Here is a 17,093-nt window from a genome sequence, read left to right as displayed (position 1 = left end):
ATTCACTCTCCACTGACGGGGATGACCATCATCTTATTTGAATGTTATTCAGCAACTGCAGGATGACATCAAGTGACCTACAAAAGGAATGGCAAATGGCAGCTTGGGTGAAGTTCCAGGGCAAGAACAGTTCATAGCAGGCTCCTAGAGGCAATGCTCAAGTCATGTAAAGCTAGAAAAAAGCCTTTCATCAATGAGAAGCAAAGGAGAGCCAGGCTGAAGTTTGCCAAAGACCATAAGGATTGGACCATAGAGGACAGGAGTAAGGTAATCTTCTCTGATGAGTCTAATTTTCAGCTTTGCCCAACACCTGGTCGTCTAATGGTTAGACGGAGACTTGGAGAGGCGTACAAGCCACAGTGTCTTGCACCCACTGTGAAATTTGATGGAGGATCAGTGATAATCTGGGGATGCTTCAGTAAGGCTAGAATTGGGCAAGTTAACCTTTGTAAAGGACATATGAATCAAGCCGCATACAAGGTTATCCTGGAAAAACAGTTGATTCCTTCTGCTCAGGCAATGTTCCGCAACTCTGAGGACTGTTATTTCCAGCAGGACAATGCGCCATGCCACTCAGCAAGTTCAATCAATGAGTGGATGAAGCACCACCACATCAAATCCCTGTCATGGCCAGCCCAATTTCCAGACCTGAACCCCATTGAAAACCTTTGGAATGTAATCAAGACAAAGTTGGATAGTCACAAGCCATCAAACAAAGAGCAACTGCTTAAATTTTTGTACCAGGAGTGGCATAAGGTCACCCAAAAGCAGTGAGAAAGACTGGTGGAAAGCATGCCAAGACGCATGAAAGTTGTGATTAAAAAACATGGTTATTCCGCAAAATATTGATTTCTGAACTCTTCCTGAGTTAAAACATTAGTATTGTTGTTTCTAAATGATTATGAACTCGTTTTCTTTGCATTATTTTAGGTCTGCAAGCACTGCATTTTTTTTGCTATTTTGACCACTTCTCATTTTCTGAAAATAAATACAAAACGTATTGCTTGGAAATTCGAAGACATGTTGTCAGTAGTTTATAGAATACAAAAACAATTTTTCACTTAAAAATATACCTATAAAGAGAGAAATCAGACAAACTGAAAATTTTGCAGTGGTCTCTTAAGTTTTGCCAGAGCTGTATATATATACGATAGAGGCTAATGCAAGAATTCATTACAGTGTAACAAGCATTACTAAAGCTGTTTACGGCTCAATGAATGTATATTCCTAAATAACATTGTGTTTTTCTTAAAAATATTCCTAAAAATGGATTCTAATTTGCTTTTCAGATTATAAGCTGACAAACCTTGGATGTGTAAAAGGAAAGTAACACTTGGGAACACTGGCAGCTGATAATTACTATCCTTTGTCAAGTTCTCTATATAACCCAAGCATTGTGAAGACTGAAGATGATTACAGTACTCAGACACTAGCTCAATGAGCATTTCACTTTGTTAGGTAAATACTTCTTATTTTGTCCTCTCTTTCTGTTTTACCATAAGAAATCTCTGCAGAGCTTTTACCATTTGTAATACATTTCAAGTTCTACTGCTAATAGGGAAAGAAGAAACAAATTGAAAATATTAATAACATCCCAAGTACTGTATGCATTTTTATGTGTTTCCTTTTAACTGTCTCCCACTTTCATCAGCCAAAATGAGACAAAAGTTAGGCTTTGTTCACTTTGTGCTTTAGCCTTTTGTCAGAAGCAGTATTTTTTCTTTCCAACACTTACTTCTTTCCACTTGATGAAATTATATAGTAGTGTCAGAGGTACGAACCCACTATATCTTGATTTTTAAGATCAAGTGAAATGTATTCGTATGATAGGCATTTTTCTTTTTTTGCATTATTGATAAAGATTTGGTCTTTCAGAAAAGGTGTTAAATAGTGGGACAGTTTCATAGAGGAAATATCTGGCCTGAAAGGTATGCTGCATGTGAGGACATATGGATCTAGGATGCATGGGTATGGCAGAGTAGTATTTGCTTTATAGATGCGAATGTGATATCTATATTTACTTGGGAGCTACTAGATCCAGGTGACAGTTCTTGCATATCAAGTGCTGCGCTGATGTGGACACTTATCCATATCTGCACAGGTGCCGTAAGCTTTAGAAGATGCATACATGTTGGGGCTTACCCTGGGTTGCAGAAAACAGGCATCACCGTTTGCATTTTATCCTGGGGTAAACATCCCTGCTGCAACAGCGCAGCTGTCTCCGGCTTTTGGGAAACGTGTGCGCAGCTGCACTCACAGGTGGACACCTCGGACACATCAGTCGGTGCTGCACAAGCGACGTTTTCTTTGAGTGGTGCGTGCACGGTGCGGCATGCACCAGATCCAGAAGTTGTCATAGATGTGTGGAGGGCTTTTATACTGAAATGCCTGTAGTGTCTGCATCCCAAAGAGTAAATGCGCAGTATCCGAAACAGGGACAAACTTTTAACGAATGTTTTGTGACCTATCCCTGTAGTTTTTACCCTAGTTTTCTTATGGTTGGTCATTGCAACCATTTAAAGGCACTACTGCCCCCTATTCACTCACACCTGCAATCAGGTGCTATATACACCTTTGATGTCTTGAAGGAACACAGAAATCACCATTTGCCTCCTAACAAACTTTTATCATGGGAGAGAAATGCATTTATTTGCCGATTTAATTTGGGCATGACGCAATTGTTGTGTGGTCTGCTAATACTGCCATATGCAGGATTTATGTTGTGGCACACTTTGGGTTTGCATAATATGATAATGTGCAATTGAACTGAACCCTAGGGTGGCATATACAGGTGCTTCTCACAAAATTAGAATATCAACAAAAAGTTAACTTATTTCAGTTCTTCAATACAAAAAATGAAACTCATATATTATATAGAGTCATCACAAACAGAGTGATCTATTTCATGTGTTTATTTCTGTTAATGTTGATGATTATGGCTTACAGCCAATGAAAGCTCAAAAGTCATTATCTCAGTAAATTAGAATACTTTATAACATCAGCTTGAAAATTAATTTTAAAATGGGAAATGCTGGCCTACTGAAATACTAATACTAATGACTGTTTTTTCTGCTCAGCTAAGGCTATAGTGTACATTTGGTGTGGAGCCTCATGGAAGAGTTATTTTGGTTAATATATATTTATATAGCCCATAAGATGCTAATCCTCTTAAGGCAGTTATTTCCTTATCCACACAGCCCAATTTTTGTTTAACACTTTGTACCTTTGTGATGTTATATACACTCACCGGCCACTTTATTAGGTACACCATGCTAGTAACGGGTTGGACCCCCTTTTGCCTTCAGAACTGCCTCAATTCTTCGTGGCATAGATTCAACAAGGTGCTGGAAGCATTCCTCAGAGATTTTGGTCCATATTGACATGATGGCATCACCCAGTTGCCGCAGATTTGTCGGCTGCACATCCCAAAGATGCTCCATACAAGGCAGGATGGATCCATGCTTTCATGTTGTTTACGCCAAATTCTGACCCTACCATCCGAATGTCGCAGCAGAAATCGAGACTCATCAGACCAAGCAACATTTTTCCAATCTTCTACTGTCCAATTTCGATGAGCTTGTACAAATTGTAGCCTCAGTTTCCTGTTCTTAGCTGAAAGGAGTGGTACCCGGTGTGGTCTTCTGCTGCTGTAGCCCATCTGCCTCAAAGTTCGACGCACTGTGCGTTCAGAGATGCTCTTAGGCCTACCTTGGTTGTAACGGGTGGTGATTTGAGTCACTGTTGCCTTTCTATCAGCTCGAACCAGTCTGCCCATTCTCCTCTGACCTCTGGCATCAACAAGGCATTTCCGCCCACAGAACTGCCGCTCACTGGATTTTTTTCTTTTTCGGACCATTCTCTGTAAACCCTAGAGATGGTTGTGCGTGAAAATCCCAGTAGATCAGCAGTTTCTGAAATACTCAGACCAGCCCTTCTGGCACCAACAACCATGCCACGTTCAAAGGCACTCAAATCACCTTTCTTCCCCATACTGATGCTCGGTTTGAACTGCAGGAGATTGTCTTGACCATGTCTACATGCCTAAATGCACTGAGTTGCCGCCATGTGATTGGCTGATTAGAAATTAAGTGTTAACAAGAAGTTGGACAGGTGTACCTAATAAAGTGGCCAGTGAGTGTAGTTGTGAGTTCATTTATAAGTTTACTCCAAATTCCTTGTTTATCTATTGAGGAGTTTTTAATTAGCAGTTTCAACAAGGTGTACCTTGGTACTACCGCTCAACACTCTTTCCCCTATCTCCCCATTTTTTTTGTCAGTATTTTGTATAGGCACTTTGCGGTGGGAAAGAATGAAGTGTCAGTGAAGGACAGTCCTCGTTGAGCGGGGATGACATTTGCATCTGGTTCTAGGGTGCCACCCTCCGCACCAAGACAGGGACCTTTTCAATAGTGACACTAGAGAGTGAGTTATAGTTAACATGCTTATAATACCTCTCGCTCCTTTCCCTGACATCCAAATAAGATTAAGTCTTTGGCAACTTACCATCCTTTTAATTGTTCTTTCTTTATTGTGATAATACTGCTGTGAATTTTGGTGGTGTTGATATCTGACCCACATTGTTGGTAATTTTTGAACTTTGGTTGACTCATGATAATCTCCTATCTCAGCCCCTTACATACATGTTGAACTGCTCATCTGGCCCGAGCTTAACTAATCAGGTCTGTTAATAGGTGATTCCTTTGAGTGGTTGTATAATTTGGCGTGGCTTTTTTCTTTGCAACTAGTTGAGTAGGGGCTTCCAGGTACATTTGGGTTAGCCGATGTTGAGCGGGGGTGCCATTTTGCATTCAAGATAGGGTGCCAACCTCTGCCAATACGCAGGGTCTGAGTAGGGGATAATAGGGTGAACTAGGTACACCCAGCACCCACTCTGTATGTTATTTCGTGTTTGTAGGTCAGTAAATTTAGTTGCTTGGTTAGGCTTTACATTTAATAATTATGGTTTTAATCATTCTAAATAATAATAATAATTTTATTTCTATAGTGCCGACATAGTCCGTAGCACTTTACATTTTAGAGGGGACCTGTACATACAATAGACATTACAGCATAACAATAAACACGTAGATCAATACAGATACCAAGAGGAATGAGGGCCCTGCTCGCAAGCTTACAATCTATGAGGAAAAGAGGAGACACGAAAGGTGGATGGTAACAATTGCTTTAGTTGTTCGGACCAGCCATAATGTCAGAATCGGGTGTTCATGTAATGCTGCATGAACCGTTATCAGCCTAAGTATGTAACAGTACAGACACAGAGAGCATAAAGCATGTGTGAACTTGATGCGAGGAACCTGGTTATGGTAAAAATTAAAATTTTGAATGGGCAACACAGGGATAGCTAGGTAAATGCTTTGAGGCGGTAGGCCAGACTGAACAACTGTGTTTTTAATGCACGCTTAAAACTGTGTGGATTGGCGATTACTTGTATTAACCTGGATAGCGCATTCCAAAGAATTGGCGCAGCACGTGAAAAGTCTTGGAGATGGGAGTGGGAGGTTCTGATTATTGAGGATGCTAAACTCAGGTCATTAGCAGAACAGAGGGCATGGGTAGGGTGGTAGATTGAGACAAGGGAGGAGATGTAGGGTGGTGCTGAGCCATGGAGTGCTTTGTGGGTGAAGGTAATAAGTTTGTACTGGATTCTGGAGTGGATAGGTAACCAGTGTAATGACTGGCACAAGGTAGAGGCATCGGTGTAACGACTGATGTGGAAAATGATCCTGGTTGCAGCATTCAAGACAGATTGGAGAGGGGCAAGCATAGAGATGGTACTGGAAACCAAATCTACTGATTGTTTGACCAATAGGGGTGGTATACAAAGAGAAGAGGAGGGGCCTAGAACCCATCCTTGAGGAACTCCAACAGTAAGGGGAAGATGAGAGGAGGAGCCAGCAAAAGATACATTGAAGGAGCGGTCAGAGAGATTGGAGGAGAACCAGAAGAGAACGGTGTCCTTGAGGCCGATGGAGCGGAGCATGTTGAGGAGAAGCTGATGATCCATAGTGTCAAATGCTGCAGAGTGATCCAAGAGAATTAGCAGGGAGCAGTGACCATTAGATTTAGCTGTAAGTAGATCATTAGAGAATTAGTTAGAGATTAGATTTAGTAAGGGCAGTTTCAGTAGAGTGTAAAGAGCGGAATCCGGATTGTAGAGGGTCGAGTCGAGAGTTATCTGAGAGATAGTGGATAAGACGGGAGTGGACAAGGGGCTCCAGGAGTTTAGAGATGAAGGGAATATTAGAGACAAGGCTATAGTTAGCGGCACAGTTTTGGTCGAGGGATGGTTTTTTAAATAATGGATGTATGATGGCATGCTTAAATGAGGAGGGAAAAATACCAGGAAAGAGAGAGGTTGAATATTTTTGTTAGGTGAGTGGTGACAGCAGGGAAAAGGGACGGTAGAAGATGTGATGGAATGGGGTCACTGCGAGTGGTAGGGCGCGAAGATGCAAGGAGCCTGATTACTTCTTCTTCTGTGACTGGTTCATAATCAGAGAGTGAGCTAGATGCAGTGGGGGAGGGAGGACAGTGCATGGTATGAGGGTATTGGTAGATAATTTCCTGTCTTATATGGTCAATTTTTTCTTTGAAATAATTGGCCAGATCATCAGTGCTGAGATCCGTGGTGGGGGCCTGCACTCTGCAAACTTTTTTTATCTCCTTTACTTTGTCCAACTACGGGGCTTTTATTTTTTGCAGGCTGATCACTTGCATAGCATGGGGATGCTATACATGATCTGAGCATGATCTAGCAACTTTCCTAGTTTTGGTGACCCAGATGTCATCATGACGACATCGGGTCACCATGGCAACAATCGGGACCCCGCGCTGAAGTCGCGGGGCCTCCGATAAGAACAGAGGGGCTGTCTTCCCTCAGGCTGCTCTCGTAATGTTGCGATCAAGTTCAATCACAGCATTTAAGGGATTAAAGTGTTGGGAGAGGTGCGGTATCACATAGATTTATCCACCCATCCCATGTCAATAAGGCCCAGATCACAGGGATGTATGGATGCGTCCAAGGTGGGAAAGGAGTTAATTAACCATCTGTTTTTCTTTTATTTGCAACTGATCCATTTTTTTGCTTACTGGATCAAGCAGAATAATAATAATAATTTTATTTCTATAGCGCCGACATATTCCACAGCACTTTACATTTTAGAGGGATCTTGTACAGACAATAAAATACATTACAGCTTAAGGGTATGTGTCCACGTTCAGGATTGCATCAGGATTTGGTCAGGATTTTTCATCAGTATTTGTAAGCCAAAACCAGGAGTGGAACAATTAGAGGAAAAATATAATAGAAACATATGCTCCACTTCTGCATTTATCACCCACTCCTGGTTTTGGCTTACAAATACTGATGAAAAATCCTGACCAAATCCTGATGCAATCCTGAACGTGGACACATACCCTAACAATAATCACATAAATTCACAGATACCAAGAGCAATGAGGGCCCTGCTCTCAAGCTTACAATCTATGTAAACCAAAATAATAAAAAAAAAAATTCATTTTAAAAAAACCTAAATGACCAATCAGGGACTAGTTGTTCATATATTCTTTTATTTTGTCAACAGCAGTAGAAAATGCCTTTGAGTCTTAAAATGCAATGTAATGGTAATGTAGACCATGATCTTATACAAGTAATGCTTCAGCTTGTGCAATAAAGAAACAATGCTTTATTCTGGAGGAAGACTAGAAAGTACCACAGCATTGAATCAGATAAGCTATTCTTTTGTTTGAAAGTATTGCAGAAGTTGGAAAAACTAAGTCAGATAATCAATGAGTCAGAATCAGATGAGTGAAACTAAATACCTATAATAAACATTAAAAGGAGCCTGTAAGCAGGTTTGAGCCTGCCAAACTGCTGACAGCGCTAGATAGGATAATTATTTTAACATACTTTAGCTATGTTCTTAGGCCATGTGCACACGTTCAGGATTTTTAGCGTTTTTTTCGCGTTTTTTCGCTATAAAAACGTGATAAAAACGCGAAAAAAAACACTTACATATGCCTCCTATTATTTACAGGGTATTCCGCATTTTTTGTGCAAATGTTGCGATTTTTTTCCGCGAAAAAATCGCATAGCGGAAAAAAAAGCAACATGTTCATTAAAAATGCGGAATTGCAGGGATTCCGCACACCTAGGAGTCCATTGATCTGCTTACTTCCCGCACGGGGCTGTGCCCACGATGCGGGAAGTAAGCAGATTATGTGCGGTTGGTACCCAGGGTGGAGGAGAGGAGACTCTCCTCCACGCACTGGGCACCATATAAGTGGTCAAAAAATAAGAAATAAAATAAAAAATAGTCCTATACTCACCCTCGATGTCCCGCGCAGTGTTCCCGCCTCACCGCTGCACGCTGCCGTTCGGTTCCTGTAGCTGATGTGCGGTGGAGGACCTTGCCGATGACGTCACTGTCCTGTGATTGGTCGTGAGCGGTCATGTGACCGCTCACGTGACCGTGACGTCACGGAAGGCCCTGTGCGCACAGACCAGCTATAGGAAGAGGAACGGACGCCGCTGAGGAGATGTCTGGGTGAGTATAAGCATTTTTTTATTTTTTTTATTATTTTTAAACATTCTATCTTTTACTATAGATGCTGCATAAGCTGCATCTATAGTAAAAAGTTGGTCACACTTGTCAAACGCTATGTTTGACAAGTGTGACCAACCTGTCAGTCAGTTTTCCAAGCGATGCTACAGATCGCTTGAAAAACTTTAGCATTCTGCAAGCTAATTACGCTTGCAGAATGCTAAAAAAACGCGAAAAAAACGGAAAAAAAACGCAAAAAAAAAAATGCGGATTTCTTGCAGAAAATTTCCGGTTTTCTTCAGGAAATTTCTGCAAGAAATCCGCAACGTGTGCACATACCCTTAGTATCAAGGATGACCCAGAAGGAAAAGTCTTATTCCCTATCAGGCCATAATTCCATATGTCCCAGATCAAATTACTTAATCGGAAATGCTCCAGGCCTGAATACTTTCCAGCCCTAATCCTATGCTCTGAGATAGGGTTCTAGTATCTAACCAGAACCTCGCTAGATATGTCATTCAAGAGCAAAATGGAAAGTGGGGAGTATTGGGTGAAGATAGCCAAGGATACTAACATTTAGTGTCGGCTGGGGTGCCAAGGGCCCACCAGTAACATTGACTTTAAGGGGGGCCCACTTTTCATCTGCATACCAATATTACACTACCCCCATTTACAAACTTACCTATATCTCTAAATAATAATAACAAGCTAGGTAATTTAGTTAATGAATGATGAGATGCTGTTTTTTCTGTACAGAGTGAATCAAGTGAATTATGCCAAGTACTGCCCATACAGAGGGATTGGGGCTCAGATCTGAATAGGGGCCCACAGGGGGATTGCCCTGTTACCCTGTGGGCCAGTCCGAGCCTGCTAACATTAAACACATCATGACTTTGGATGTATTGTCCTGGCTGGGAATGGCTTTCTAGACCTTGGATATATGGATACGTATCAAAATTCCAATGAGCATTATCGATGGTGGAGATCAAAAGCATAATCATGAGAACACTAAACATATGTGTGGATGTATATACACACTTCTACATGTCCATTTGTCACACCACCACCTATGCATGGATATATGGACAATTGGAAAACATGATTAGAACAATCAAAAAACTAACACCAAGCAGTCATGAAGTCCAAAAAGCAATCCCTTTATTATAATAAACAGGATAAAAACCAAAGAAGCAGTGCACAACAGGGCTAAAAGATGACAAGGGATATCACCAATATCATGCCAAGCCCAAGGTAGGGTAAATCCCCAAAGCAGAGTGATAGCATCCAGGTACTTTCACATGTGCAAAGTATAACATATAGAGTGTGCTAGCGGTGGCTTCACACTAACGTATAGGGCAACAAGACCCATGCACACAATCAATAGACAGTCCAATAAAGCACAATCGCTGCAGAGTGATATGCACGTTACCTGATGAAGATGGTGAGTGCACGTCACCTGATGCAGATGGTGGGACGTTTACGGAGGATCTGTTCCACAGATGTTGATTTTGAGAGACGGGCTGGGGAGCTTTCGGCACGGTTTGCTGAACGAGGATACAGTAAACGGATTATCAAAAAGGCCTACCATAGGACCAAATATTCTACCCGTAATCATCTTCTATATAAACCTCAGGAGAATACAATGAAGTCTGGAGTGGACCAGTTAAGATTCATCATCACGTTCCATCCACAAGCAGATAAAATTAGAACGGCACTTACTAAGGCTTGACCTATCCTACAGGTTGACCCTATTCTTAGTAAGTTCCTTCCTAAGAGACCGTTAATGACCTTCAGATGGGCTGAAAACCTAAGAGACCACCTGGTAAGGAGCCACTATGTGGGACAGGGACTAAGGACATTCCTTGCTGATGTTCCATATGTAGGGGGGTGTGCCCCGTGTGGCCGCTGTGTTGCGTGCCCAAACGTGGACAGGTGTGATACGTTTACTAATTCAAAAGGTACTAAAAGCTATACTATTAGGAAGCGTATTACATGTACCTCCAGATATATCATTTACTATGCTACCTGCCCCTGTAGGCTAATTTATATCGGGATGACAACGAGACAGTTGAAAGTGAGGATTAGGGAGCATGTCTTGGAGATTGAGGCGGCTGCCACCCAGGAAGATGTAACCACGCTAAAGACAATTCCGAGGCACTTTAACCCCTTAGTGACAGAGCCAATTTGGTACTTAATGACCGAGCCAATTTTTACAATTCTGACCACTGTCACTTTATGAGGTTATAACTCTGGAACCCTTTAACGGATCCTGCTGATTCTTAGATTGTTATTTCGTGACATGTTGTACTTCATGCTAGTGGTAACATTTCTTCGATATTACTTGCGATTATTTATGAAAAAAATGGAAATATGGTGAAAATTTTTAAAATTTTGCAATTTTAAAATTTTGTATTTTTATGCTCTTAAATCAGAGAGATATGTCACACAAAATAGTTAATAAATAACATTTCCGACATGTCTACTTTACATCAGCACAATTTTGGAAACAAAATTTTTTTTTGTTAGGGAGTTATAAGGGTTAAAATTTGACCAGCAATTTCTCATTTTTACAACACCATTTTTTTTTAGGGACCACATCACATTTGAAGTCATTTTGAGGGGTCTATATGATAGAAAATAACCAAGTGTGACACCATTCTAAAAACAGCACCCCTCAAGGTACTTAAAACCACATTCAAGAAGTTTATTAACCCTTTACGTGCTTCACAGGAACTCAAACAATGTGGATGGAAAAAATGAACATTTAACTTTTTTTGCAAACACTTTAATTCAGAACCATATTTTTTTATTTTCACAAGTGTAAAAACAGAAATGTAACCATACATTTTGTTGTGCAATTTCTCCTGAATACGATGATACCCCATATGTTGGGGTAAACCACTGTTTGGGCGCACCGCAGAGCTTGGAAGAGAAGGAGTGCCGTTTTACTTTTTCAATGCAGAATTGGCTTGAATTGAGATTGGATGCCATGTCACGTTTGGAGAGCCCCTGATGTGCCTAAACAGTAGAAACGCTCCACAAGTGACACCATTTTGGAAACTAGACCCCTTAAGGAACTTTACTAGATGTGTGGTGAGCACTTTGAGCCCCCAAGTGCTTCACAGAAGTTTATAACGTAGAGCCGTGAAAATAAAAAATCGCATTTGTTTACACAAAAATGATATTTTCGCCCACAAATTCTTATTTTCACAAGGGTAACAGGAGAAATTAGACCACAAAAGTTGTTGTGCAATTTCTCCTGAGTATGTCAATACCCCATATGTGGGGGTAAACCACTGTTTGGGCGCACCGCAGAGCTTGGAAGAGAAGGAGTGCCGTTTTACTTTTTCAATGTAGAATTGGCTGGAATTGAGATCGGACGCCATGTCGCGTTTGGAGAGCCGCTGATGTGCCTAAACAGTGGAAACCCCCCACAAGTGACACCATTTTGGAAACTAGACCCCATAAGGAACTTAACTAGATGTGTGGTGAGCACTTTGATCCCCCAGGTGCTTCACGGAAGTTTATAACGTAGAGCCGTGAAAATAAAAAATCACATTTTTTCTACAAAAATGATCTTTTTGCCCCCAAATTTTTATTTTCCCAAGGGTAACAGGAGAAATTAGACCAAACAGTTGTTGTGCAATTTCTCCTGAGTACGTTGATACCCCATATGTGGAGGTAAACCACTGTTTGGGCTCATTGCAGAGCTTGGAAGAGAAGGAGCGCCATTTTACTTTTTCAATGTAGAATTAGCTGGAATTGAGATCGGATGCCATGTCGCGTTTGGAGAGCCACTGATGTGCCTAAACAGTTTAAACCCCCCACAAATGACACCATTTTGGAAACTAGACCCCTTAAGGAACTTATCTAGATGTGTGGTGAGCACTTTAAACTCCCAAGTGCTTCCCGGAAGTTTATAACGTAGAGCCGTGAAAATAAAAAAGTCGCATTTTTTCTACAAAAATGATTTTTTTGCCCCAAAATTTTTATTTTCACAAGGGTAACAGGAGAAATTGGACCACAAAAGTTGTTGTGCAATTTCTCCTGAGTACGTTGATACCCCATATGTGGAGGTAAACCACTGTTTGGGCTCACTGCAGAGCTTGGAAGAGAAGGAGTGCCGTTTTACTTTTTCAATGTAGAATTGGCTGGAATTGAGATCGGATGCCATGTCGCGTTTGGAGAGCCCCTGATGTGCCTAAACAGTGGAAACCCCCCACAAATGACACCATTTTGGAAACTAGACCCCATAAGGAACTTATCTAGATGTGTGGTGAGCACTTTAAACCTCCAGGTGCTTCACGGAAGTTTATAACGTAGAGCCGTGAAAATAAAAAATCCTTTTTTTTCACTCAAAAATGATTTTTTAGCCTGCAATTTTTTATTTTATCAAGGGTAACAGGAGACATTGGACCACAAAATCTGTTGACCAGTTTGTCCTGAGTACACTGATACCCCATATGTGGGGGGAGGGCACTGTTTGGGCACCCATCAGGGCTCGGAATGGAAGGAGCGCCGCTTAGAATGCAGACTTTGATGGCATGGTCTGCAGGTGTAATGTTGCATTTGCAGAGATCCTGATGTACCTAAACAGTAGAAACCCCCCACAAATGACTCCATTTTGGAAACTAGACCCCCCAAAGAGCTTATCTAGATGTGTGGTGAGCACTAGGAACCCCCAACTGCTTCACAGAAGTTTATAATGTAGAGCCATGAAAATAAAAAAAATCATATTTTTTCCACAAAAATGATCTTTTCACCCCCAAATTTTTTCTTTCACAAGGGTAACAGGAGAAATTGGACCCCAAAATTTATTGTGCAATTTATGCTGAGTAGGCTGATACCCCATATGTGGGGGATAAACCACTGTTTGGGTGCATGGCAGAGCTTGGAAGGGAAGGAGCGCCATTTTGGAATGCAGACTTTGATAGAATTGTCTGCAGGCATTATGTTGCGTTTGCAGAGCCCCCGATGTACCTAAACAGTAGAAACCCCCCACAAGTGACCTCATTTTGGAAACTAGACCCCCCAAGGAACATATCTAGATGTGTTGTGAGAACTTTGAATGCCCAAGTGCTTTACAGAAGTTTATAATGCAGAGTCGTGAAAACAAAAAAAAATATTTTTTTCACAAAAAAGATTTTTTTAGCCCCCCAATTTTTATTTTCACAAAGGTAACAAGAGAAATTGGACCCCAAAAGTTGTTGTCCAATTTGTCCTGAGTACACTGATACCCCATGTGTGGGGGGGACCACTGTTTAGGTGCATGGCTGAGCTCGGAAGGGAAGGAGTGCTGTTTTGGAATGCAGACTTTGATAGAATGGTCTGCGGGCGTTATGTTGCATTTGCAGAGCCCCAGATATACCTAAACAGTAGAGACCCCCCAGAAGTGACCCCATTTTAAAAACTAGACCCCCCAAGGAACTTATCTAGATGTGTGGTGAGAACTTTGAATGCCCAAGTGCTTCACAGAAGTTTATAATGCAGAGTCGTGAAAATAAAAAATATTTTTTTTTTCCACAAAAAAAGATTTTTTAGCCCCCAAGTTTTTATTTTCACAAGGGTATCAGGAGAAATTGGACCCCAAAATTTGTTGTCCAATTTATCCCGAGTACGCTGATGCCCCATATGTGGGGGTAAACCACTGTTTGGGCGCACGGCAGAGCTCAGAAGGTAGGGAGCACCATTTTACTTTTTGAGCACAAAATTGGCTGTGGCGTTTAGAGACCCCCTGATGTACCTAAACAGTGGAAACCCCCCAATTCTAACTCCAACCCTAACCCCAACACACCCCTAACCCTAATCCCAACCCGATCCATAATCCTAATCACAACCCTAACCCCCAAAACACCCCTAACCCTAATCCCAAAGCTAACCATAACCCTAATCAAAACCCTAAACCCAACACCCCCCTAATCCTAATCTCAACCCTAACCTCAAAACCTAACCCTAATCCCAATACACCCCTATCCTTAATCCCAACCCTAGCCTTAGCCCTAATCCCAAACCTAACCCTAATCCCAAATGTAACCCTAATGCCAACCCTAATCCAAATCCTAATCCCAACTCTAACTCTAACTTTAGCCCCAACCCTAGCCCTAACCCTAACTTTAGCCCAAACCCTAACTTTAGCCCTAAACCTAGCCTGTCATGAATCCCAATGGCTAGGGATAGCACAGGACAAGCAAAGTACAAATATATTACGGACGAGCTCTAGGGTGATGGAACCTGGGCTGACCGCTGCCCTACGCCTGACAAACGCAACTAGAGATAGCCAGGGAGCGTGCCTACGTTGGTTCTAGACGCCACGCACCAGCCTAAGAGCTAACTAGCACTGCAGAGAAAATAAAGACCTCACTTGCCTCCAGCGGAATGAACCCCAAAAGATATAGTTGCCCCCCACATGTATTGACGGTGAAATGAGAGGAAGACACACACATAGAGATGATATATATAGTTTTAGCAAATTGAGGCCTGCTGTAAACTAGAAAGCAGAACGATACAAAAGGGGACTGAGCGGTCAGCAAAAAACCCTAATCAAAAAAAACCATCCTGAGATTACAAGAACCCATGTGCCAACTCATGGCACATGGGGAGAACCTCAGTCCACTAGAGCTACCAGCTAGCATAGAGACATAATAAGCAAGCTGGACAAAAAAAACCAAACAACTGAAAATCAGCACTTAGCTTATCCTGAAAGATCTGGGAGCAGGTAGGCAGGAACCAAACAGAGCACATCTGAATACATTGATAGCTGGCAAGGGAAATGACAGAAAGGCCAGGTAAAATAGGAAACACCCAGCCACTGATGGACAGGTGGAAACCAAAGGCCGCAACCCACCAAAGTCACCCAGTACCAGCAGTAACCACCAGAGGGAGCCCACAAACAGAATCCACAACAGTACCCCCCCCTTGAGGAGGGGTCACCGAACCCTCACGAGAACCCCCAGGGCGATCAGGGTGAGCTCTATGGAAGGCGCGGACCAAATCAGTCGCATGAACATCGGAGGCGACCACCCAGGAATTATCCTCCTGACCATAACCCTTCCACTTAACCAAATACTGGAGTTTGCGTCTGGAAACACGAGAATCCAAGATCTTCTCAACAACATACTCCAATTCTCCCTCCACCAGCACCGGAGCAGGAGGCTCAACCGAAGGAACAACGGGCACCTCATACCTCCGCAACAACGACCGATGGAACACATTATGAATAGCAAACGATGCTGGGAGATCCAAACGAAAAGATACAGGGTTAAGAATCTCCGAGATCCTATAAGGACCGATGAACCGAGGCTTGAACTTAGGAGAAGAGACCTTCATAGGGACAAAACGAGAAGACAACCACACCAAATCCCCAACAAGAAGTCGGGGACCCACGCGGCGACGGCGATTAGCAAACTGCTGAGTCTTCTCCTGAGATAACTTCAAATTGTCCACCACCTGATTCCAAATCTGATGTAGCCTGTCCACCACCACGTCCACTCCAGGACAATCCGAAGGCTCCACCTGACCAGAGGAAAAACGAGGATGAAACCCCGAATTACAAAAAAAAGGAGAGACCAACGTGGCCGAACTAGCCCGATTATTAAGAGCAAATTCGGCCAGTGGCAAAAAAGCAACCCAGTCATCTTGATCAGCAGAAACAAAACACCTCAAATAAGTTTCCAAGGTCTGATTAGTTCGCTCCGTCTGGCCATTCGTCTGAGGATGGAATGCAGACGAGAAAGACAAATCAATGCCCATCTTGGCACAAAACGTCCGCCAAAATCTAGACACAAACTGGGATCCCCTGTCAGAAACGATATTCTCCGGAATCCCATGCAAACGAACCACGTTCTGAAAAAATAAAGGGACCAACTCAGAGGAGGAAGGCAACTTAGGCAAGGGCACCAAATGAACCATCTTAGAAAAGCGGTCACACACAACCCAGATAACGGACATTTTCTGTGAAACCGGGAGATCAGAAATAAAATCCATGGAAATGTGCGTCCAAGGCCTCTTCGGGATGGGCAAGGATAACAACAACCCACTGGCCCAAGAACAGCAAGGCTTAGCTCGAGCACACACTTCACAAGACTGCACAAAGGTACGCACATCCCTAGACAAGGAAGGCCACCAAAAAGACCTGGCCACCAAGTCTCTAGTACCAAATATTCCAGGATGACCAGCCAACACAGAAGAATGGACCTCGGAGATGACTCTACTGGTCCAATCATCCGGAACAAACAGTCTTTCTGGTGGACAACGATCCGGTTTATCCACCTGAAACTCCTGCAATGCACGTCGCAAGTCTGGGGATACGGCGGACAATATTACCCCATCCCTAAGGATACCAGTAGGCCCAGAGTCTCCAGGAGAGTCAGGCACAAAACTCCTGGAAAGAGCATCTGCCTTCACATTCTTTGAACCTGGCAGGTATGAAACCACGAAATTGAAACGAGAAAAAAACAACGACCAACGAGCCTGTCTAGGATTCAAACGCCTGGCAGACTCAAGGTAAATAAGATTCTTGTGATCAGTCAA

At 42.5% G+C, this 17,093-nt stretch overlaps 1 long non-coding RNA gene across 1 annotated transcript in view; it reads left to right on the top strand.

Moving 5' to 3' along the window:
• Positions 1-1,295: 1,295 nt before the first annotated feature.
• The window catches only part of LOC143773737 (uncharacterized), an 86,693-nt gene continuing 70,895 nt past the window's right edge, over positions 1,296-17,093 (top strand). The window contains exon 1 of the long non-coding RNA XR_013215342.1: positions 1,296-1,458. This is a non-coding gene — a long non-coding RNA (uncharacterized LOC143773737). The remainder of the gene's footprint in view (positions 1,459-17,093) is intronic.

Source organism: Ranitomeya variabilis, chromosome 5, assembly GCF_051348905.1.
Source record: "Ranitomeya variabilis isolate aRanVar5 chromosome 5, aRanVar5.hap1, whole genome shotgun sequence".
Lineage (NCBI taxonomy): Eukaryota > Metazoa > Chordata > Amphibia > Anura > Dendrobatidae > Ranitomeya > Ranitomeya variabilis.
The sequence above is the reverse complement of the archived record's forward strand: the minus strand, read 5'-3'. Positions and strand labels throughout refer to the sequence as shown.